This window comes from Chiloscyllium plagiosum, unplaced genomic scaffold (assembly GCF_037043375.1).
Source record: "Chiloscyllium plagiosum isolate Xiang-an unplaced genomic scaffold, Cpla_swu_hap1 HiC_scaffold_43, whole genome shotgun sequence".
Taxonomy (NCBI): Eukaryota; Metazoa; Chordata; class Chondrichthyes; order Orectolobiformes; family Hemiscylliidae; genus Chiloscyllium; species Chiloscyllium plagiosum.
The window spans coordinates 6,983,729-7,010,056 of record NW_028270181.1 but is presented as its reverse complement, the minus strand read 5'-3'; the positions used below and the strand labels follow the sequence as shown (position 1 = coordinate 7,010,056).

Below are 26,328 nucleotides of genomic sequence, written 5' to 3'. Positions count from 1 at the left end.
ACAAACCAGTGCAGCAAGACCAGTAAAACGAATGGAAATTTATCTGGAGCTTGCCTGGCAGAATTCCTGAAAGACATGGCTTTCAGGCAAGGAACCGCATTGAACATCTCACTTATAAAATCAATCCACAGTCTGCAGCTTCAGACACTAATAGTCCCCTTGCAGAAAAGAAATGTTCCTCTCTTAAATACTCCAGCTAAGGACAAAAAGATTAGTTTAATAGACTGTTAACCTGCATTTATTATAATGATAACCCTCTGCTTCTTTATCAGTGTGAGACACCACAGTCATAAATACACTTTTTGCAAACAAACAGCTCGAGATTTTGATCATCTGGACTGAAAACTGGTGACAATTACAGCTGCACAGTCACAGCACAATCCTTCATTTCATGGACCCCTTTTGAAAGTGAAACTGATGTCTGGAGAAAGATCCATTTTGCCAAATAACGACTATCTGCCGGGCAGGAACTGCATTTGTCAGACGCCATCTGGGCACTAGGCTAACAATGAAATGCATTCCCAGTTTTCATCTGGTACAGAATAGAATGGCTTTCCTAGAATACGCCCAGGAAACCTCTGGATATTGTGTTGAAGGGATAGACATTGTCAGATGCACTGAATGGCCTTTCTCTTTCCGCATCTTGGATTTAAATGTAAGGGGTGCAATAAAGATGTCACAGATGACACAAAAAAATGGTTGGGAGGAGGGGTCTACAGGAAGGTATCTGCAGACTGCTCAGGTGAACAGAGCAGTGCCAAATGGAATTCAACCCAGAGAAAATGCACTTGGGAAGGGCAACCAGGGGTAAGGAATATGATTGGGAGGAACGTGGAAAGTACTATTGATCCGAGGTTGTTGTTCATATCCTCAGATCCCGGCACACAGCAGGACAGGTAGATGAAGGCATTTAGCAGGCTTTCCTTCATTGCTCAGTCTTTTCAGTATTTGATGTGGAGGTGCTGGTGTTGGACTGGATGGACAAAGTCAAAAATCACAACAGCAGGTTATAGTCCAACAGGTTTATTTGAAATCACAAGCTTTCAGAGCACTGCTTCTTCGTCAGGTGCAGTGTTTGTGATTTCAGGTCAACCTGTTGGACTATAACCTGGTGTCGTGTGATTTTTGAATCTTTTCAGTGTAGGAGTTGGGATGTCATGTTGAAAGTTGTAAAGGACGTTGGTGAGGTCTATTATGGAATATTCTGCCCAGTTCAGTTCACCCAGTTATAGGAAGAATATTATTCAGCTGCAGAGGGTTCTGAAGAGATTTATCAGGATGTTACCGGCTATGGAAGGTTTGAGTTATGAAGAAAGGCTGGAACCTTTTTCACTGGAGCGTAGGAGGTTTGGGGGGGGGGGGGGGTGACCTTATAGAGATTTATAGGGGTTAATGGTTGGTGCCTTCTCCCTAGGATGGGAGATTTCAAGACTAGGAGGCACAGTTTTAAGTGAGATGAGAGAGATTTAAAAAAGACATGAGGGGCAACTTTTATTCTTACACAGAGGGTAGTTTGTTTATGTAATGAACTGCCAGAGGAAGTGGTGGACTGTGAGCACAATTACAACATTTGAAAGACACTTAGTTAGATAAGTACAGAATAGGAAAGATTTGGAAGAATATGGGCTCGGAACAAGCAGGTGGGACTAGTTTAATTTGGGATTATGTACGCATGGAACCAAAGGACCTGTTTCTGTGCTGTATGACTTCAGGAGGTGGTTCAAGAAGGTGGAATACTTGCCTTTATTAGCAAAGGCATAGGGCTACAGGAGCAGGGAGATTATGCTTAAACTGTATACAATGTCGGTTAGGCCATAGCTGAAGGAGTGCAGCTCTGGTCACCATCCCTTATTCCTCTGCTGCATCTTTTCCCAGGATGACCAATTCCACCTTAGAAAATCCCACATGGCCTCCTTCTTCCAAGATCACAATTCCTCTTCCCACGTGGTCGATGATCTCCTCCACTTCCCACACCACCACCCTTGAACCCCCCCCCCACCCCCGGCTCCTCACCTTTCACCTCAGCAACCTCCGCATACAACGCATCATCCTCTGCCACCTACAAACGGAACGCACCACCAGAGATATATTTCCCTCCTGACCCCTATCAGTGTTCCGGAGAGACCATTCCCTCCGTGCCTCCCTTGTCAGGTCCACACCCCCCACCAGCCCACACCCTGCTCCTGGCACCTTTCCCTGCCACCTCAGGAAGAGCAAAACCTGTGCCCACACCACTCCCCTCACCTCCGTCCAAGGCCCCAAGGGATCCTTCCACATCCAACAGAAATTTACCTGCACCTCCACCAATGTCATCTACTGTATCTGTTGCACCCTCTATATTGGGGAGACAGGACACCAACCTGCGGATTATTTCAGAGAACATCTCTGGGACACCCGCACCGTTCCGTGGCTGAACACTTTAACTCCCCCTCCCACTCCATATGCAGATCCTGGGCCTCCTCCATTGCCAGACCGTTACCACCCGATGCTTGGAGGAAGAACACCTCATCTTCTGCCTTGGGACCCTCCAACCATATGGGATTAATGTGGATTTCCCCAGTTTCCTCATTTCACCTACCCCCGCATTCTCCCAGTCCCAAACCTCCAACTTGGCACCGCCCTCCTGACCTGTCCATCATCTTTCCCATCTATCCGCTCCACCCTCCTCTCCGACCTATCACCTTCTCCCACACCTTCAGCCACCTATCGCATTCCCAGCTACCTCCCCCCCAAGCCCCATACCCTTCCCATTTATCTCTTAGCCCCCTCCCCAGCCCACATGCCTCATTCCTGATGAAGGGGTTATGCCCGAAACATTGATTCTCCTGCTCCTCCTGACCTGCTGTGCTTTGCCAGCACCACACTCTTTACTATGAAGAACTTTGGGATATTCAGAGCTTGTGAAAAGAGCTAGGTAAATATAAATCATTCAATGGGCAACACTAAGTGACATCTAAACAAACTGCAAGCAACATCTCGCAGCCTCCTCATTAACCAAACAAGTCACTTGTCCAAATGAGAAAGTGACAATTGCAGATGCTGGAGATCAGAGCTGAAAAATGTGTTGCTGGACAAGCGCAGCAGGTCAGGCAGTATCCTGCTCCTTGGATGCTGCCTGACCTGCTGCGCTTTTCCAGCAACACACTTGTCCAAATGATTCAATTTAATCAGGAACAGTTTTCCCAATTTTGTATGCTTGCTTCTCCAGTACACTGCTCACCACTTCAACCTGCAGCTTTACGAACAACATTCGAAAGCAAATTTTATTTCTGAAGCAGCTTGGTCAATTCCTTTCAGTTTAAATGCCTCAAAGCAAATTAAACTAAACAACAGCTGCCCAGCTTTCTAATCATGGAGACAGATCAGTTGATGGACTGTCTGACCTTGCTACAAGTCAATGTAACCTGGCGGAAAAGCATGGGTTTGACAGCTCAGTACAAGTTGGTTGTTTGAGAGGGTAAAGAAGGTTCGGCAGCAGGCTGGAACTGAAGATAGACAGTGAAAGAGGAAGGTCATTTAGCCCATTTAAGATGACATTCCTTCACTACAACATCCAGTGGTTTCCCAGGCTGTTTGAGGAGAACATTTCCATGTTTTTATTCCACATGAAGACCACAAGTTTGTAGATCACAGGAACAAGAAGAAGCAATTCAGTCCTTTGAAGCCCCTAATTCCACATACCCATCCCAGCTAGGAAATAAATCACTCTTTGTTCAGTGTGGCTGGATTAAAAACTTGCAACTCCTTCCTGAACACCATTGTGGGTCACCCTGCAGCCCATGAATTGCAGCCATTGGGGTTCAGGAGTAACTAGTTGACCTTGACTGAGTGTCACAGACTGGCACATTGCAAGGTCCAGGATTACGTGCTGAGGGACGCAATAAAGCTTGGGGCAGCTGCTGCCAAGGTGCAGTGGGGGGAGACCACGGTCTGAGGTCTTCCTGCTGAAGATAAATGGGAATCTGTTCAGTTATTGGACCTTCCAAGCACCTCCAATGCAAGTAAATATAGTCTGGTTCAAGTAAGAGATGCTTTTGGTTTGTTGGATAGGGTCAATGTTTGTTTTTTTTATATGCTACTGTATAGACCTGAACTGCCTTTATGACTTTGTGTGTATATAAAATACATACATAACAAAGATTTTTTTATGAGTAAAGAATATTTTTGAAGTAAAAAAACAACTAAGGATGGGCAATAAATGCTGACTCATCCAGAAATGCCTGCATCTCCTGATTAAATTTAAAAAAACTTTGCCCCATATCCTTTGATATATTTGGTTAACAAAACAAAGTACACCAACCTTTGATCTAAAGTTCACAATTAGTCAAACACCAGTTGCTTTTTTCTGAAGAGAGTTCCAAACCTCTCTCAGGCTGCGTGTCCAGTGATTCATCCCCAACACTACTGACAGCAGAACTACTGGTTAGTATTCCAAACAACAGCGTTTCTCCAATATTATTTTCTGTAGGGTTCTTTTCATCGGACAGAAAACAACAGTCTGGTTGCACGGTGGCACAGTGGTTAGCACTGCTGCCTCACAGCGCCAGAGACCCGGGTTCAATTCCCGACTCGGGCGACTGACTGTGTGGAGTTTGCACGTTCTCCCCGTGTCTGCGTGGGTTTCCTCCGGGTGCTCCGGTTTCCTCCCACAGTCCAAAGATGTGCAGGTCAGGTGAATTGGCCATGCTAAATTGCCCGTAGTGTTAGGTAAGGGGTAAATGTAGGGGTATGGGTGGGTTGTGCTTCGGCGGGTCGGTGTGGACTTGTTGGGCCGAAGGGCCTGTTTCCACGCTGTATTGTAATCTAATCTAATCTAAACAGCAAACGGAAATTGCTGGAAAAGCTCAGCAGGTCTGGTAGCATCTGAGGAGAGAAATCAAGAGTTAACGTTTGAGGTCATGTGATCCTTCCTCAGACTCTTCCTCCAGAGCAGTTCTGGGGAGGGGTCACTTTACCTGAAACATTAACTCTGATTTCTCTCCAGGGATACTGCCAGACCTGCTGAGCTTTTATAGCAGTTTCTGCTTCTGTTTCCGATCTACAGCATCCGCCGTTCTTTCAGTTTTTATTCAGCAAACAGAACTTGCCGGGCTTATCCATGGGTTTATTCTAGCTGAAAGCTGGCAGGGAAAGCCATGAACTGATTAACGATCTGCGGAAGGTGCAGCAGCAAAGCATTATTTTTGACAAGGTTTGGCTTGAGTCTTCGGATACAGAGTTTTAAGGATTTGATTCTTATTTGTTTGTGCACTGTTGCATAATGAGTTGAGAAGTGGAGACAGTGAAGACCTGAGCAGCTGATACCCACTCCAGGTGCTGAACACTTTTTCACAATCATCGAACCATTGAGGTCTACAGAGCAAAAGGAGATTCTTTGGTGCATCAAATATGTGCTGGTCAAAACCTACTTATTCATATCCCATTTTCCAAAACTTTCCATAGCTTTATGTATCTTGGCATCGCAACTGCACATCTAATACTTTTTATATGTTAAGAGAGCGATTGCTTCTACCACCCTCACAAGCAGTGAGTTCCAAATTCCCATCACCCTCTGCTCGACAAATCTTTTTCCTCACATCCCCTCAAATCTTTCTGCCCTTTACTGTAAATTGAACCATCCCCAGTCATTCATCTCTCCTTCAAGGGGCAATGTTTCTTCTTATTTCCCCTATCTGCATCCCTCATGAGCTTACACATCCCAATCATATCCCCCCCTTGGTTGCCTCTGCTCCAAGGAAAACAAACCCAATCTGACCAATCTCTCCTCATATCTGAAGCTCTCCAGACCAGAAAACATCCTGGTAAATCACCTCTGTACTCTCTCCAGTGCAATCACAGTGTGCCTATAACTTTATCTGATTAATGGGAAATAAGTTGTGCATAAATCAACAAATGTGTAACTTATATTTAAATATGTGCCTGTAACAAAGAAACATCAAAAGGCACTCAACAGATGTATAATATGAGAACCAATTGGTGATGAGTTAAAAAGAAGTCCATCTTGGAATTGGGGCAGGAGCTGGGGAACTACAGGTTTGGTGACAAGGCTTGATTTTGAAGCACCATCTTGAACAGGAAGTGGGAGTTGGAAAGAACAGGATCAGGCAAGGAATCCCAATCCCAATTAGATTTGGATTTAGGTTTTATTGTCCCATGTACTCAGGCATGAAGTACAAGAGTACAGTGAGAAGTGTGCAATGATGCCACACACGTCGCCATCTTAAGTCCAAAGAACCCAGGTACAAAATCTTAGTTACAGAAATAGAGAAATAATGAAATCAGTTAAGAAGTTCACCACTACAATATTCTTAGCATAAAAGCAGAAAAACAATAAAATAAAGTTAATGTTGTAATGATGGTTTTAAATGATGGTCTCTTTAAGAAAGAACGAGGACATGGTCCAGAGGTTATTGAGAGTGACTAATGCTTGCTGGAGCATACCTTTAAGGGCTGTCTTTCTGGGGTCTTATTGTGCAGTGGTAGTGCTCTACCTCTGAACCAGGACACTGGTGTTCAAATTCTACCTGCTCCTGAGGTGTCTCACAACATTTCCAAACACATTGATTAGAAAATATAAAGGGCTAGCTTTCTGTTTGTGAATTTAATTAGAATCATGGTGATTTGGTTGTGTTAAAAACATTCAGAGCTGTTGGATGTAAGTTGGCTCGCTGTGCTGGAAGGTTCGTTTTCAGACGTTTCGTCACCATACTAGGTAACATCATCAGTGAGCCTCCAGTGAAGCACTAGTGGTATGGCCCACTTTTTATTTATATGTTCAGGTTTCCTTGGGTTAGTGATGTCATTTTCTTTTCTTTTTCTCAGGGAGTGGTAAATCAATGTGTTTGTCGTTAGAGTTCTGGTTGGACTGCCATGCTTCTAGGAATTCTCGCCTGTGTCTCAGTTTGGCTTGTCCAACCCGAATTCTATCAACAAATACATTGACTTGGATCCTATTTATCATCCCCTGAGAAAAAGAACAGGAAATGACATAACCACAGGAAATTACATCGCCAACCAAGGAAACCTAAACACATAAATAAAAAGTGGGCCATACCACCAGTGTTTCATCGGAGGCTCACTGATGACGTTACCTAGTATGGTGATGAAACGTCTGAAAATGAACCTTCCAGCTCAGTGAGCAAACCTACATCGAGAACCTCAATCTTCTCAAAACTCACTAACACCTATGGACACAATATGCTAAAACTGGCCCAAAAATGTGAAACCAATGCCATCCGTCAGAGCACTATGTACTTCTTGCATGAATGCCTAAGGAAACAGCTACTACCTAAATGTCTTAAATACAAACCTCCCTTAACACCCCACTTGCCAAAAGAATAGCAGAGCAAAATGGCCACAACATACTCTGTAAATACAACCAGGGAAATTTCCCGCCAAAAAGCTTTACCCACTAATAAAACACACCATGAATGGACAGATAAAGTACAACAAGCCATAGACAATAGACAGTGACAAACACAGAAACTGAAAAAACTAGACCTGCAGAAAAAACCTAGACAAATTTATACAAAATGACAACACAGACAAGCATGGATAAAAAAGTATCTGACTGACCCTTAACAGACACTGAAAAAGTCGTCTTAGTAAGAGGATTAAATTGCAACTGCCAGGCTGCGGACAAGAAAGATTTCGTAGCAGCATTAGAAACAACACTAAAGGCCATGAGTTCACAGAAGAAACCCAGCAAACCATCAGACAGACAGTCGCATCAATGTAAAGCAGGAAAATGGAAGGAAACACACTCAATACACAAGAAAGGAAAGCGCTAGAAAGACTAAAAAAAGGATAAAAACATTGTTATCCCACCTGCAGACAAAGCATGCTTGACAGTCATTTAAATCAAGGAGACTACCCTGAGAAAGTGAACGCACTACTTGCCGAGACCAACATTTACCAATAAATGACGATAGACCCGATCCCACAACTAGAGAACTGAATCACAGCCCTACTCAAAAAACTTCAGTAATCTGCAGAAATAAATAAGACAACTGCGAAAAAATTAAACCAGATGGATCCAACACACCATGCTTCTATGGATTACCCAAAATTCACAAAGCAGGAGCCCCCCTAAGACCCATAGTCTCGCTACCTGGAACATCAACTTACAGAATGGCCAGGGAGCTATACCAAAGACTAAAACACTTAATAGAAGACTCACACCACTCCATCCACTCCACCCAAGAATTCCTGAAGACCATCAAAGAGGATGGAATAATGGTCTCCTTTGATGTAACAGCCCTATTCATATCCACTAACGTCAACCTGGCCAAGGAAACACTGACTACACTATTAGATGAACCAAAGACATGTACATCAAACACCACCAACTTCATCAGCAAGGGCAATATCATCAAACTAGTGGACCTATGCCTTACCACACATTTCACCTTCAACAACAAAACCTACAGACAAACTAACAGAACATCCACTGGATCTCCAACATCAGGATTCTTAGCAGAGGCAGTAATGCAGAGACTCGAAGAAACAGCTCTGCCAACCATCCAACCCAAACTTTGGGTCTGTTATGTAGATGACACCTCTGCCACCATTAAACGGAACAAATTAGAGAAAACCTTCAGGGCCATCAATGATACCCTTATTGGCAGAAAATTCACTAAAGAGGAGGAAAACAACAACAAACTGCCATTCCTAGATGTCACAGTAGAGCGGGAAACTTCAAACCAGGGTCTACAGGAAAACAACACATACGGACCAAATACTGAACCACAGAAACAATCATCCCAACATCCATAAATGGAGCTGCATCGGAACATTATTTCAACGAGCCATCACACACTGCAGCACAGTGGAACTACGAAGAGCAGAGGAAAATCACCTGAAGTGAGTTCAAAAAGAACGGGTACCCAATGGACCAGTTCCCCGATTTCTCAGCAACAAACCCAAACAAGTAGACAAAACATGCCCAGAAACCCTGCTCACTCTCCCCTACATCAAAGACATCTTGGAAATGACTGCCAGACTACTCAGACCTCTTGGAATCATGGTAGCCCATAAATCCACCAACACACTAAAACAGCAGCTAATGAACTTGAAAACCCTACACAGACAACAAGCCAAAATAATGTCATTTACAAAATACTTTGCAAGAACTGTAACAAACACTACTTTGGACAAACAGGCAGAAAACTAACCACCAGAATACATGAACATCAACTAGCCACAAAAAGACATGACTCACTCTCACTAGTATCCTTACATACAGATGAGGAAGGACACCACTTCGACTGGGACACCACATCCATCCTAGGACAAGCCAAACAGAGGCATGCACAAGAATTCCTAGAAGCATGGTATTCCAACCGGAAATCTATCAACAAACACATTGACTTGGATCCCATTTAACACCCCCTGAGAAAAAGAACAGGAAATGACATCACCACAGGAAATGACATCACCAACCCAAGAAAACCTAAACACATAAATAAAAAGCAGGCCATGTCACCAGTGCTTCACCGGAGACTCACTGATGATGTTACCTAGAATGGTGACGAAACGTCTGAAAATGAACCTTCCAGCTCAGCGAGCAAACCTACATCCAGAACCTCAATCTGAGCTACAAATCTTCTGAAAACTCACTAATTCAAAGCTGTCTAACAGAATCTCTGGATTGTGTTTATTTCACTTGGGTTATTGAGGCTCCACGGTATCTCTGAGCCAGGAAACCTGGATTCAATTCCCCAACAGCTCCAGAGGTGTGCAATAACATCTCTGAAGAAATGAAAATGGCCTGTCTTTCCAATTCAAAGCTGGTGGTATGGTGATGGCATCCGTTAGTGTCGTGAGACCATGAATCTGTGCGTGGGAAGTCCTGTTTCAATCTTTATTGGTCGAGCAGCATTTGTTGTGGCTATTGAGGCCTACACGGGAGTGGCAGCTTCCGCTGCAGAGACTGCATGTGAAGGTGCTGTCCTCCGGTGTTGTCTTGGTGTTGTTTAATCGGCGGGTGGGCTTTTCTTCAGCAGCAAACCTCTTGTTCGGCCTCTGTGTAATTCCTGCCTCCAGCCAGAGCGATCGCTTATAATGTCCCACCTCTCGACGTTCATGTTCAGTGACTTCATGTCCCTCAAAATGAAGATAGGGCCGCCTTATGCTCTCTTGCTGAAGGCCAGTTCCCCCACAGCAGGTCTTTTGGGATCCTCCTGTCTGACATGCAGTGGAGATAGCGTTGTTGGAGCAGAGTGAAGAGACTGGGTATCTGGGCGTGGGCCAGGACCTCATTGTTGGTGACTCAGTGAATCCACTTGATGTCCAGGATGTGACTTAGGCTGTGCAAGTGGAAGGAATTGAGACGCCGCTCTTGTGAGTAGAGGCTCCAGGACTCGCTGCCGTAATGCAGTGTGCTGAGGGCGCAGGTCCTGTAGATGGCAACCTTGGTGTGCGTCATCAGCTTTCTGCTCTTCCAGACTTTCTGTCAGCCTGACAAATGTTGACGCTGATCGTGCGATATGTCTGTCGATCTCAGAGTCTAGGGAGAGACTGTGACGGTGGAGCCAACGTTTGTAAATTCATGGTCTACCCCCACTATGTAGTTGTTGATAGTAATGGCGGGAGTGGGGAGGGGGGGGGGGAGGGGGAGGGAGGGGGGGGTGCTCAACACCTTGACCCAACACGTTGGTCTTCTTCAGGCTGAGTGTCAAGCTGAAGTCCTGGCAGGCTCTTGAGCAACTGTCCATGAGGTGTTGCAGTTGATCTTTCAAGTGTGTTGCTAGTGCCCTGTCATCTGCAAACAACATGTCCCTGATGGAGTTTGCGTTGAACAATGGAAACCAAATGAAGAGCTGTGGATCGAAAACAGGAATTGCTGGAGAAACTCAGCAGGTCTGGCAACATCTGTGGAGAGAAAGCAGAGTAAACATATTGAGTCAAGTGACCTTTCTATAGATCTGTTGAATGAAGTGGAACTGGGAGCAGGGGGAGAAGGGCTGCTCTGAGCCAGTGTGAGGTGGTGCTGATGGAGAGAGGGGTTGAGAGTGTACATGTGGTGACGTATGGTCTGAGTGTGGATCTCAGGATGTGGCAAGAGCAGCTGACTCAGGAGGTTTACACATGATGGAGATACCTGTAATCCTGAAAGCCTGAAATCACTGGATTTGAATGTCTACTTTCTCTCCACGGATGCTGAATTTCACCAGCTGCTTTTGACCCTGATTTCCAGCATCCACAGTTCTTTGATTTTTTAAAACAATATGATTGCGGGTGACAGACTGCTTCCTGATTCAATAAAAGGATTAGATTAGATTAGATTACTTACAGTGTGGAAACTGGCCCTTCGGCCCAACAAGTCCACACCAACCCGCCGAAGCGCAACCCACCCACACCCCCTACATTTACCCTTTACCTAACACTACGGGCAATTTAGCATGGCTAATTCACCTGACCTACACATCTTTGGACTGTGGGAGGAAACCAGAGCACCCGGAGGAAACCCACGCAGACACGGGGAGAACGTGCAAACTCCACACAGTCAGTCGCCTGAGGCGGGAATTGAACCCAGGTCTCTGGAGCTGTGAGGCAGCAGTGCTAACCACTGTGCCACCGTGCCGCCCACTGGATGACCAGTCGGACAACACCTGGGGCTTCAGTGGCTCAAGTGTGGCTAATTGTGGGCCTTTTTTAAAAAATCAGTGACTGGTTCTGCTTTTACTGTGCAAATATGATTTGGAGATGCCGGTGTTGGACTGGGGTGTACAAAACTTAAAAATCACACAACACCAGGTTATAGTCCAACAGGTTTAATTGGAAGCACTAGCTTTCGGAGCGCTGCTCCTTCATCAGGTGACAACCACCTGATGAAGGAGTGTCGCTCTGAAAGCTAGCGCTTCCAATTAAAACCTGTTGGACTATAACCTGATGTTGTGTGATTTTTAACTTTGCAAATAAACTGTTTCAGTCCGCCTTTCATCAATCTTTTAGCTCAATGTACAACTTGCTAGTTGTGTTGCACGCCTCCTAGCAGAGCGCTTTAGGGAACATCTCCGGGACACCCGCACCAATCAACCACACCGCCTTGTGGCCCAATATTTCAACTTCCCCTCCCACTCTGCTGAGGACATGGAGGTCCTCGGCCTCCTTCATTGCTGCTCCCTCACCACCAGACGCCTGGAGGAAGAACGCCTCATCTTCCGCCTCGGAACACTTCAACCCCTGGGCATCAATGTGGACTTCAACAGTTTCCTCATTTCCCCTTCTCCAACCTCACCCTACTTCCAAACTTCCAGCTCAGCACTGTCCCCATGACTTGTCCTACCTGCCTATCTTCTTTTCCACCTATCCACTCCACTCTCCTCCCTGACCTATCACCTTCATCCCCTCCCCCACACACCTACTGTATTCCATGCTACTTTCTCCCCACCCCCACCCTCCTCTAGCTTATCTCTCCACGCTTCAGGCTCTCTGCCTTTATACCTGATGAAGGGCTTTTGCCCGAAACGTCGATTTTGCTGCTCCTCAGATGCTGCCTGAACTGCTGTGCTCTTCCAGCACCACTAATCCAGAATCTGGTTTCCAGCATCTGCAGTCATTGTTTTTACCTCAGAATTAGATCTGTTTACATATGTCCTAAAGTTCCTGAGATGTAACCAAGAGAAGGCGGGTTGCAGTTCAATCTCAACTCTGTGCTAAGCTGCACTCACGGGTAACTATGTAAAGTAGGTACAGGTCATTCTGCTATAATGAGACAGTTGTGTTTCTCTGTGACCATGCACTACAGAAAATCACGCTGGAGAAGATCACTAATAGAAAATCGCTATGCCCATTCAACAGAAAGTTCATGTTATTCAAACAATGTCCACATTCATCAATCGCGTTATAGCCAATTCAAGCTGATGAAATGTGCGTTATAGCAAAACTACCTGTATGACAATTCAGCCGTATCTTCCACAGCTGAAACCCAATAAAATAGCATCAGCTCCCCAAACTGGGACATAGTAAAGAACGTTCCCTGTCTCCATACAAATGGGTGCCATGTGATCAGTGAGATCATCAATTGATGCCTGGACAGAAATGTTGGGAACATATACCGAGTTTTTGGAAAATCCTGGTTCATCTCAGGAACTTCAGAACATATAGAAACACACCTAAATCTGATACAAGGCAAATTTTCCCTGGGGTGGGGGAGTCCAGACCTACAGGGCATAGGTTTGGGGTGAGAGCGGAAAGCTTTAAAAGGGACCTACGGGGCAACCTTTTCACACAGTGGGTAGTACGTGTATGGAATGAGCTGCCAGAGGAAGTGGTGGAGGCTGGTACAATTACAACATTTAAAAGGCATCTGGATGGATGCATGAATAGGAAACGTTTAGAGGGATATGGGACATTTGCTGGCAAATGGGACTAAATGAATTCAGGATGTCTGGTTGGCTTGAACGAGTTGGACTGAAGGGTCTGTTCTGTGCTGTACATCTCAAAGACTCTATTTAGCAAACTGTGCAAGTTGTACACTGAGCTAAAAGATTGATCAAAGGCAGATTGAAACAGTTTACTTGCACAGTGGAAGCAGAACCACTTATTGTTTAAAAACAGGGCCACAATTAACAAGAGATTCATTCAGAACACACTGTCTAAAACTGAGAGCAGACCATGCGTTGTGGCAGTCCCCGCTATCTGGCTTGATCACAGGCACTCAGCATGGTACAGACACAGCCTTTTTCTTCCAAAACAGACTTTCAAATTAAGAATCAATAAGGCGTTAAGTCACAATGACAGTAATTATGCAAAGCAGGTCTGGTAACCCATCTGGGAGAAAGTGAGGACCGCAAATGCTGGAGATCAGAGCTGAAAAATGTGTAGCTGGAAAAGCGCAGCAGGTCAGGCAGCATCCAAGGAGCAGGAGAATCGACGTTTCGGGCATAAGCCCTTTTTCAGGAATGAGGAGGGTGTGTCAAGCAGGCTAAGATAAAAGGTAGGGAGGAGGGACTTGGGGGAAAGGCGTTGGGAATGCGATAGGTGGAAGGAGGTCAAGGTGAGGGTGATAGGCCGGAGTGGGGATGGGGGCGGAGAGGTCGGGAAGAAGATTGCAGGTCAAGAGGGCAGTGCTGAATCCGGGGGTTGGGACTGAGAAAAGGTGGGGGGAGGGGAAATGAGGAAGCTGGAGAAATCTGCATTCATCCCTTGTGGTTGGAGGGTTCCTAGGCGGAAGATGAAGGCTCTCTTCCTCCAGGCGCCGTGTTGCCATGGTCTGGTGATGGAGGAGGCCAAGGACCTGAATGTCCCTGGGCGGAGTGGGAGGGGGAGTTAAAGTGTTCAGCCGCCCCGTGGCACATTTCTCCAGCTTCCTCATTTCCCCTCCCCCCACCTTATCTCAGTCCCAACCCTCAGACTCAGCACCACCTTCCTAACCTGCAATCTTCTTCCCGACCTCTCCGCCCCCACCCCCTCTCCGGCCTATCACCCTCACCTTAACCTCCTTCCACCTATCGCATTCCCAACGCCCCTCCCCCAAGTCCCTCCTTCCTACCTTTTATCTTAGCCTGCTTGGCACACCCTCCTCATTCCTGAAGAAGGGCTTATGCCCGAAACGTCGATTCTCCTGCTCCTTGGCTGCTGCCTGACCTGCTGCGCTTTTCCAGCAACACATTTTTCAGCTCTGGTTACCCATATGTGTCATCCTCAACGAAACCAGATACCTGAGCATCAGCTCCCCAGAACTGGAGCACAACAAAGATGATTGTGGAATGAAGATACAGAGACAGAAATGAAGAATAATTTATAAATTGCCGCTATGAGTCGCTGTTAAGTTATCATTTCACTTTGGCAAGCTGCCATGCTCCTAATCAAAAGGCAGACATGTTGAAGTTACCCCACTGCATCTCAGTTACTGAATGAACAGTATCTTTTACTCTGGAGTTTGATTTGAGGTGAGCTCATTGAGACTTGAGATTCCAGGTTTAATTCATAACAAAACCCACCATCTCGACCCTTTAAAGAATGACAACGCTTTATGAAACTTTCATGAGAAGCCGACAAAACTTACTCCAAAAGATCACTACTCATCGCCACTTAACAGGATGTGAGCATCACTGGCTAGGGTCAACATTCATTGCCCAAGTAAGAGTCAACCACATTGCTGTGGGTCTGGAGTCACATGTGGGCCAGACCAGGTAAGGATGGCAGATTTCCTTCCCTCAAGGACATTAGTGAACCAGTTGAGATGTTTCCTGACAATAGGCAGTGATTTCATGGTCATCATTAGAACCTTATTTCTAGATTATTTCTGTATTCTAACATCTTCCCATGGCAGGATTCAAATCCCCATCCCCCGAAAGTTTCCTGGGTCTCTGGATTAACAGTCCAGCGATAATATCATGAGGCCTGTGCCAGCAGATGCCAACTCAGTGAGAATTCCATTCAATTCCTGACTTGCCCAGGGTTCCCGAATGAGCAGCTTAGCATGAGATCATATGAAACTTTGTTCATTTGCTAACAGTCTCACCTTGACTTTAAGAGAATTCAAATCCGAAACTAATATTTGAAAGTTGTAAGCCTAGAACTGTCATTCCTGAGAGGTATGCCAATGCCCAAACTCCTGGTCGGGGGGAGGGGGGAGGTTTGCTGTCAGTGGGAGATGGAGTTGCTGACTGAAGAGCTACAGTCAGTGCTCCCCCAGTTTGTCGACGACGAGAAAGATTAAAACAAAAAGAGCCTCCCTACCACCACCATCACCACACTCATAACTGGCTCTTTTTAAAATTCATTTGTGGGATGTGGGCATCTCTGGCTGGGTCCAGCATTTATTGCTCGTCCCTACTTACCCTTGAGAAGGTGGTGATGAGCTACCTTCTTGTACCACTGCAGTTCACTTGCTGTGGGTTCACCCATAATGCCATGTGGGAGGGAGTTCCAGGATTTTGACCCAATGACAATGAAGGAACGATGATACATTTCCAAGTCAGGATGGTGAGTGGCTCAGAGGGATGCTTACAGGGGGTGGTGTTCCCATGTATCTTCTGCCCTTGTCCTTCTAGATGGAAATGGTCGTGGGTTGGAAAGGTGCTGTCAGAGGATCTTTGGTGAACTTCTGCAGTGCATCTTGTAGATAGTACACACTGCTGCTAATGAGTGTTGGTGGTGGAAGGAGTGGATGTGTTGCCAATCAAGCAGGTCCCTTTGTCCTGGATGGTGGCAAGTTTCTTAAGTTTTTGGAGCTGCCCTCACCAGGCAAATTGGGAGCATTCCATCACACTGCTAACTTGTGCCTTGTAGATAGTGGACAGGCTTTGGGGTGTCAGGAGGTGAGTGACTCACTTCAGTGTTGCTAGTCTCTGACCTGCTCTTGTAGCCACTGTGTTTATGTGGTGAGTCTAGTTGGAATTCAATGCTAACCCCCAGGATGTTGACAGTGGGGGATTCAGTGACTGTAACACCAGTGAATGTCAAGAGGCAATGGTTAGATTGTCTCTTATTGATAGAAGACATATTCTGGCATTTGTGTAGCATGAGTGTTACTTGTCAGCTCTCTCATGAAATAGCAAGAGAGTTACTGGTGGTTTAACCTGCGAGTCACCACACCTCAGGTGAGGGGACAGGTTGAGAAGGAGAGTCCTTCCTGGTAACCTCAGCTGGAATTGTAACACACTGCATTACAAACCAGCTGTCCAGTCCACTGAGCTAAACAACTCCCAGTTACCTAGAAGATAACATTTCAAAATCAAATAATTACCTTGCAAGGCCACATGGTTGACAGATCCTATATGATTACAAGTGTTTCTTTTCTTTCTGTTTGTGTGGCATATGGACATTGCTGGAAAGGTCAATATTTGTTGTGCAACCTGAATTGCCATTGGCCTGATTAATTTTCAGAGGGCAGTTAAGGCATTGCGCTCCAGGTCTGGAGTCACGTGTAGGCCACACCAGGTAAGGACAGCAGATGGTAGGCATCGATAGAGCAGGTGGTCTTTCCCAACAATCGACATTGGCAATGTGGTCACCATTAATCCAGCTTTTATTTCATTCAGATCTGGCAGTCTACCACGATGGGATTTGAACTCATGCCGCCGAGATTCTTAACCTGGAGTTCTAGGTTTGTAGCCCACTATATCACAGCCTCCCCACTTTTGTTTACCAGTAGCATAACATTCATCCCTATAGAAGTATTGATTGAGATCCAACAGCTGCCTTGCGGGAGATAACAGGGCCTTGACTAATCTTGAACAGTGGCCCTGAACGAACCAGGTTTGCTACAGTTAATGGAAAAGCTGACAACATAGATTAATAAGTACTTACAAAAACTTCCACAGTCACAGGGACTGTACTGTATAGAGGAGGGGTCCCAGCATCTTTTGCCATGATGGTCAAATAGATAAACCCTCCTGGAACCTGCTCGAAGTCAATAGGCCTTGTGACGGTAATAACTGGAACAGACACAGACATTGGGGAAGATTATTGCTGGTCAATACTTCATAAAAGTCACCAGCCATGGAAGTTAACACAACAGTATATTACCTTTTTACATTTTACGTTTGCATTCCCAGTAACTGTGAGCAGTTTAATTTCTTCACGTGATGTAAAAATCAATAGTCTTTTTAATTAATAAACTTGCAGAGACATGAACTTATACCAGGGAATACTTTTAATTAATTTAAAACATGAGTTGAGAATTTACAGAGGTTCAACATATGAGTATTTAAAGTATTTGCATCAATGATAATTTCAAGGCTATCGGTAAAAGTGTCAATTCGTAGATTAAGGGCTTTAAAAAAAGACAATCAGCTGTGATTTGTAGCAGATCTGTGAATACAAAGCTTTCAATCTCTGAAGTAGTTGATGTGATGCAGGAGCCTTGACAGACATGAAAAGTACATCAGACATATATATATAGGAAGATAGACTTTTCCCTGCTTATCCAGATCTTCCTGTACTTTATGTTAGTTACTGTCAAGAGGATAGACGCAGCAGCTAGTTGAGGGCTAAATTTGACCGTAACAACTCAAAGTTTGAAGAATAGGGAATTACAAGACTTAAGACGACTTTTTATAAACCACCTGATTCCAGCAAAAAATTTATGTGCATGCGATTTAGGAATATGCCTTGAGTATTTCTAAAGATGATGGATTGATTTATTTCACTGATGAGACCGTCTTGGACCTACTAGCCTAGCTTATTTTAATTTTGGATCTTTTTAAGAAGAAAACACTTCTTTCAGAGATGTTACCTTCTACACACAAAGCTTCCAGGCTATAAAGCACATGAAATTGAAGGAAGGGACAGACCCTTTGGCCCCAGGAACCTGATCTGCTGTTTAATGAATAAGATCATTGCCAACTCACTATCTCAACCACTTTTTCCTGCCTGCCCCCATATTCCTTCATTTCCTTAAATTGATTGGTCTCTGTCTCGAATATCCGCAATGATTGAGACTGTAGATTCTTTACAGTAGAGAATTCCCAAAGACACAAGTCCCAAATGATCAAACTCCCTCGTTCTTGGAACGTGAACCCCCACCCTGTCTTGAGATTCCTGAGCCAGGGGAAATGACAGTGCGGCACCTCACCCTGTCAGGCCCCTTTAACACGTGATGTTGGCTCCCCGTTCTGAAGGGCCTGACCAGGTCCTTATTACTCAACATCTGGCACAGTGGCTCAGTAGTTAGCACTGCTGCCTCACAGCGCCAGGGACCCAGGTTCGATCCCAGCCTTGGGCAATTGTCTGTGTGGAGTTTGCATATTCTCCCCATGTCTGCGTGGATTTCCTCTGGGTGCTCCGGTTTCCTCCCACAGTCACAAAGATGTGCAGGTCAGATGAATTGGCCATGCTAAATTGCCCATAGTGCTAGGTGCATCAGTCAGAGGGAAATAGGTCTGGGTGGGTTACTCTTCAGAGGGTTGGTGTGGACTTGTTGGGCCGAAGGGCCTGTTTCCACACTGTAGGGAACCTAATCTGATCTCCTGCTTGGTTTCAGAGTAGATTAGATTGGTAGATTGGTGGAGAATTGGGAGCAGTCGACAAAACTTTGTTTGTTGGTTCTCAATCACTGATCTTACTTGAAATCAGGAGATTGAACAAGCTGAGAAGCACAGAAAAGGACTGCAGAGACATTTCCACAATTGGGTGTCCACACACGAGCAATAAGAGAGTATTCACAGAAGGTGTAGGATTAGACTCGATCCTGTCCATTGAGTTTCACTCTAAAAGTGAGGTGAATACTTCAACAGCACTCAGTCCAAACCAGGCTTCTGTGATTACACTGTTAGCACACACTTTCTGGCTTGAACAACACAACAGGGATCTATTTTTAATCACAGTGTGTAATTACACTGAACTGAAAACCTGAACATAATGACCCTTCAGTTGCAATGTGACTGTATTTATGATAATACTTGAGCAAACCTTTCAAAGAGAATATTTTCCTTTTCTTTGGGTCATTTTACGTGATAGATCATTGGTGATAGATGGTCATTGCCCATCTGCTCCCTCCTTCACCAGCTGAAGTCAGCAGTGAGAAAGAGTGCAGCTTTTGGGAACTGACAACAGTTAGAGGCTCAGAAAGAGCATACTTACCAAAGCTCTGGATGATTAACATTAGAGGTGTTGGCAGGATTCCCTTTGCATTTCACTCTAGAAACCTCAGCACAAAAAAACTGATGTCCACACTTACAGTGCAGTACAGAGTGGGTGCCACATTGTTTGTGATGCTTCCTATGAAATGATGGACTGTGGCCCTGTTTGCTCTCTGTGCTAAATACTATTATGAGAAAGGAAAAGACCATTCTTCCCCATGTCCCATTCAACATTTATCTCCTGACTAACATCATCTAAAGCTGGTTGCCTGGACATAAAACACGGTTCTGGGAGCTTGCTGTGTGCAAGTTGGCTGCTGGGTTTTTATATGACAACACTTTTTCTTGTACTGCAATAGTTGTAAAGCACTACAGTTGCAAAAAGTGGTTACCTACACAAATGAAGACTCTTTATCTGACGATGCTGGTTTCTTAGAAGTGATGCCACATTTGTACTCCTGAATACTTGCATTAGACAACAGAGCTACGGGCTCTGGTTTCTGACAGGCAGTCTTAAATTTGGAGAGTGATCACAAATATCAATTGCCAACTACAATGCGTAAACACCCATTGCCCAAATGCTCATAGGTATTGGTCCAAAGGCAGAAGCAAAGGTCTTACCCCCATAACCCTCTGATACCCTGATATCAAAGTAGTTGCTCAGAAGTGAAGTGTTGAAAATGCTGTAGGTGATCTGGTTGTTTGGTGGTGAGTCATCATCGATGGCCTGCATTAAAAGGAAAACAAAGATGGTGTTTCAGAGGCTGCCAAACACACTAGGAGCAAAATCATTGTTGCTTCCCCACTGCAGGAGTCGAAAAGCATTCAAATTTCTAAGCACTCAAATTTCAAATAGGTACAGGAACTGGAGTAGGCCATTCAGCCTGTCAAACCTGCCTCACTATTTCATACGATCACAGCTGATTGAACACTTCAATGCCTCTCACTGCACTATCCCTATTACCCTTTACAAAGTAACACTTCAAAACCATACTGAAGAGTCACACCAAACTTGAAATATTAACTTTGCTTTCTCTCTCCACAGACAATTTCAGATTTTCAGTGTCCGCAGCATTTTGGCTTTTATTTGACCCTTTACAAATTGTTCATCAGAAATCCATCAGTCTTGGCATGAGATGTCCCCAGAGAGTGAGTTTCCACAGCTCTCTGGAGTAGGGAATTCTAAAGGTTTGGAATTCTTTGTATCAAAATAAAATCACCTCATCTCAGTCCTAAATGGCATGCTCCTTAATTTTAAACAGTGTCCCTGGTTTAGGACTCCCCATTCAGGGATGAGTCTTATCTGTGTCTACCCTGTCTATCCTTTTAAGCATGTTGCAAGTTTCAATGAGGTTCTCTCTCATTCTTTCTAGTTATGTCACAGCTGCTGTCAGTATAATTTCTTCAGCCAGAGAGTGATGGGCCTGTGGTATTCATTGCCATGGAGTGCAGTGGAGGCCGGGATGTTAAACGTCTTCAAGGCAGAGATTGATAAATTCTTAATCTCACAAGGAATTAAGGGATATGGGGAGAGTGCGGGTAAGTGGCGTTGAAATGCCTACCAGCTATGATTGAATGGTGGAGTGGGCTCGATGGGCTGAATGGCCTTATTTCCACTCCCATTTGTTATGGTCTTGTGGTAGCCCTGAGCCATGTGCAGGTACCAGCTTTGGCAGCAGTCCCATCCTGGAAAATCCCACAGCAGCTCGTGTTTGTAAAGGTAGCACTCACTGAACCTGAGGTCAAGGGCAATGATTGTCTCATTCTGTTGCTGAACAGGAGGCCCGGTGGGGCAGAAAGTTGCCGGCATATCTCAGAGCTGGAAACGCAGGGCTTGAGTCACAGCCCATGACTTGTTGGCCAGGGAAGGTGCCCACAATGTAACAGGAGCAAAAACCCAAAAAGAGCAGGAAGCAAGAGAGGGTCAGAATGCAAATTAGTATTGGTGGGGGAAAGATCTTTTGTTTTTGATATGCAGGAAGAGGTTGAGTGAAGTGGGGCTCCTCAAGCCACGGCTTCTGGGTGGTGACCCATTCCGAGGAATACTAGCTACTGAAACAAATATAAGCATCTGCTTTGTCTGCCTCATTACGCTGTAGAAAGCCTTTCCAGATCCAAGGGTGTTGCTAAAGGCAAATATAAAGAGTTTGATTTGTCTTTCAGCTAAGTCTTTCCATGATAAAACATTAATGAGTCATGCTCCCTATGCATTTAGTTCTTGGAACACCCATCGCATTTCAAAGTGCCAAAATTATAGAAGACAGAATAGAGTGATTTCAAACTGCGGTCAATTATAAGTTAATTGATTTTACTGGAATGCTCTGACCTTGAGTCTGAAATTTATAAGTAGCTGACATCTTGCAACTTTTCTACATCTACAAAAATTAATCTGTAATTGACCCCAGGGTACTTACAGCAATTAGTCTCTGTGACCTTAGAGGACCAGATCCTCTTAAACACAGTTCCAACTCACAGAATTATACAGTGAGCAGAGTAGACTTTCACACACATCCTAGAAACAATACCTTGGGAATTCTGGGACATACCAAATTACAGCATAACCCTGAGATGGGGAAACTAGGAGGCAAACTCTTGCTTTTCCAAGTTAGCTGGGCTATGTTTTGTCACTCTTTCCAATATACAAATCAATCTCTTGTGGCATTCCTCATGGTGAGTCACAGGATATTATGTTTAATTGCTTTGCCAAAGCTTTGCATCATGCAATCATCAGGACAAACACAAGAATGCCAAAAATCAAAATTAATCCAAAACCTTAGCAGCCTGGGAGCCAATAGTTCCCTGTTGCTTTCCTCATGATAACATCTCAGCCAATCAGGGTTGACATGCCAAATAATCAGCAGCCTTTTTTTCTACGGTGGTCACCTTTTTAAAATTTGGCATTCTTGCAACTTCCTGAGGATTGAAAGATGAGATTTCAGAATCATGTTTCACTCCTCAGCAAGATTCAAGTTGGGTATGTCTAAGTGAATATTGTATTTTACAACAATGAGACAATACCAACAAAGAATGTTGGGAAATATATTACAGGGAACACGTATAATTCAAATAACTACTTCAGTTATCTGCTGCACAGGTACAATCAGCACTCGCTCAGGAACCTGGGTAAGTGAAATTCTGCTTTTATACAGAGGATACATGTGGATTTCACTGACACTTTAGGGATTGAATTCTGCCTGTTTTGTGTCCACAACACAGCATAATATATACTTCACCATCATTTAAAAATAATTATGACTTTGGTTGACATGTGGCAATGATCAAATATCCTGTTTCTGTGGGCTCGATTGAGGGATAGATATAATGCTGGACATGAGAGAATAACATCTCAACGCTCCTTTGACATAGTGATCAGAGGGTCCTTTACGATTCTTGGAGCACAGTTCAACATCACATCTGAAAGACAGCTCCTCTGGCAGTACAGTGCTCCCTTGGTGCTGCACTAGAGTATCAGCCTTGGCTTTTTCATAACATTGTGGACCCTAGAGTGGGAGTTGAACCCAGAAGCTGGCCATTACAGAGGTGAGAGTGCCACTCACTGAGCCACAGCTGACACTGGACTGATCGATTCCATTCACTTTTCCGTGTGTGACCTTTGATGATCACAAGTCTCACATTCGCTATAAGGAAGGAGAATTCAATTTCTTATGGATCAAAAATGTCAAGGAATGATAAAGGGCTAAAAATAGATTGTGCTTGTGTCAGCTCTTTTCATGAAGTGGAACACAGGCCTTTGGAGCAGGAGGTCAGCACTTGGTACTATCTCTACTATTTGATAAGATCATGGCTGATCTGCAAGTGGTCTCTATTTTTTTGTTTACATCTCCCTTTCCTTAGCACGCATGTTTATGAAGAAATCCATTGAACTCAGCCTTGTACAGATTCAGTGCATGACAGCACGGTGGCTCAGGGGTTAGCACTGCTGCCTCACAGCAACCTGGGTTTGATTCCACCCTTGGGTTGACTGTCTGCGTGGAGCTTACACATTCTCCCTGCATGTGTGTGGGTTTTCTCTGGGTGCTCTGGCTTCCTCCAACAGTCCATAGGTGTGTGGCTTAGGTGGATTAGCCATGGTAAATTGCCCTGTAGCGTCCAGAGGTGTGCAGGCTAGGTGGATTAGCAGGTGGGAAATGCAGGATGACAGGGAGAGGGTGGGGCATGGTAGATATAAAGGATCCATTGGTCACTATTTCAAGGGAGAGTTGGGATGTTATCTCTTGTGTCCTGGCTTATATCTATCCCTCAATTAAGAAACAGGTTATTTGTACTTTGCGACATGCCAGCCAATTTTTAAAAAATGATGGCGAATGATTTATAATTTCCTATGATGTGGAGACAAAACAAGCAGAATTCAATTTCTGTTAGATCAAATTAGTCATCACCTGCATTCCTCACAGGTTAAGGAAGGAGACAAAGGGCAAAAACACATTGTGCTTGTTTATATCTGCTCGAGGGTCAGTGTGGGCTTGATGAGCCGAATGGCCTCTTTCCGCACTGCAGAGATTTAATAGCCCAGCCCCCACTATTGTCTGTGTCAGTGAATTTCACAGATTAGCAATCCTCTGATGGAAATAAATTCTCCTTGTTTCTATCTTGCAGGAACACCACTTATTTTTAAACCGTGGCTCTCGTTAGACTTTCTCTTCGACAAGGAGAAACATGTTCCTGAGATCCACCTTATAAGATCCCCTTGAGATCCCAGGATGTAGGATACCTGGACCTGAGGATCTGTCAGGCTTTCGGTCTAACAGCTTCTCCAGCAGCTTTTCCCTTGGTGATGTGGAATGCTTTAAGTCCCCTGCTCCCTATTCACCTCTTGATTTTCAATTATCTTAAGGAAGTTTTCCAAGTTTTCCTCCAGGAAGACCATCAAATGCCAGTTCAAAGTCTCTGCCATGTCCTTGATGGACAGTCATCCAGGTCTACAGCACAGAAAAAGCCTTGTGGCCCATCCAGTCTGTGCTGGGCACAAAGCAAGCACTTAACTATTTGTGATTACGAATAAACCTGTTGGACTATAACCTGGTGTCGTGTGATTTTTGACCTCGTCCAACCCAGTCCAACACCGGCACCTCTACATCATAACTATTTGTTATCCATTACCAATTCTCCAGACTCAATCTGTAGAGGACAAAAACTAATGTAGCTCCTTTTCTTCTATTTAAACTCTGGTAGAAATTCTTGCTATCTCTTTTCCTGTTCGTGAGCTTTCTCTTGTATTTTACTTTCTCTCAATTATTTTTCAATTTTTTTTTTGCTGTTTCTTAAAATCTCTCATCCTGACCGCAGTTTGGCGTCCCTAGTGCCCAAGAATTGTAATGATTTAAGAATGCTGTTCACTGCCACTTGCTCAAGCACAATTAGGAATGGGCAATTTAAAAAAAAATTGAACCTATGTTTTTAATCAATCTATCAGAGATGTTATCACATGCTTCTGAAGCAGCTGGTCTTGAACCTGGTCAAGTCTAACAGGGACAGTACCACTGCGCTACAAGAGCCCTAGGGATGGGAAATAAATACTGTTTTAGCCAGCATCACTCACATCCCATAACTGAATGGAAAGACAGAAACAGTACATTTGACGGGCTGAATTACCTCCTCCTGTTCCTATGATGGTGAGCGCTATTAATTTCTCTTGCTGCAAGAACACTTGGCTCTTCTCTGTTTGGGATTAACATTTGGCAACCAGAAATCAGACTTTTGCCAAGCAATGTTCCTGAAAAGACAATGCTCCTTTTCAGATGAAATTTCCTCTCTTAAACCTCCCATCAGTTTCACTGGTTATATCGTAGATTTAAAAAGTGATTTTGAAGCAACACATAATGGTTCCACCTGCTCCCCCTTTACCTTTAATAAATTAAACTGCCATGCAATGGAACACATTGTCAATTACATTAACATCACAATCACGTTTTAATCAGATACAATAGGCAAAATGACAGTGGATTTGGGGAACTTGACAGCGCAGTAAATAGCTTTCTTTAAAAAAAACAAGTAATTAAGTATCAGTCAGTCTCGTTTTATCTGGGAGAAATCGCAGATAACGATGGGGGTTTGTAATTAAAGAACTCCCTGGCTCTGTCTCGATGCCCATGGATGTACAGCCACATAATACCGTTCATTCTTTCACTCAACAACGTGGCCGGGATAATTTAAAATGCAGTGACAGGAAGATAAACAGAATTTGGGCAGCAAACTAAGCACAGCAGCTGTGGAGAGTGCTAGCATGCTAACATTTCCAACACCACCCGCCAACTCAAGACAAAAGGGAGTGCAATCTTCAAAAGAGAAGTCACCAAGAAAGGTGACTCTAGCCAAGCACATTTCCACACAGAGGGTAAAGGAAACAGGAAATTCCCACCCTGTAATCCACTCCAGTCTTTACCCTACTTTCCCTATTTTGAGGCTTTAACCAATCATGACCCCCCTCAGTGACCACACGACAGCAGGTTATAGTCCAACAGGTTTATGTGAAATCACAAGCTTTCAGAGTGCTGCTCCTTTGTCAGGTGAAGTGACACTTAATTTCAAATAAACCTGTCAGACTCTAACCTGGTGTTGTGTGACTTCTGCCTTTGTCCACGCCAGTCCAACACTGGCGCACCCACCTCACAAAGACAACCATGAGAGGAGCAGTGAGACCTGCGTGAGTGAGCTGGGGAGATGGTAGGAACAGGGGAGCCTGGGAAGGTGGTGGCCTGCCTGTTAAAGCCGGAATACACCTTTTACAAATCAGTCAGAGACCTCTGGAGGTTACTGCAGCCTCAAAGCTGGT

General features: G+C 44.5%; 1 long non-coding RNA gene across 1 annotated transcript; it reads left to right on the top strand.

Moving 5' to 3' along the window:
- The first annotated feature begins 4,374 nt into the window (after positions 1 to 4,374).
- Positions 4,375 to 24,525, top strand: LOC148137428 (uncharacterized). The gene is made up of 3 exons (XR_015754281.1): positions 4,375 to 4,422; positions 20,909 to 21,074; positions 24,153 to 24,525. It is a non-coding gene; the product is annotated as an uncharacterized LOC148137428 (long non-coding RNA).
- The last annotated feature ends 1,803 nt before the right edge of the window (positions 24,526 to 26,328 follow it).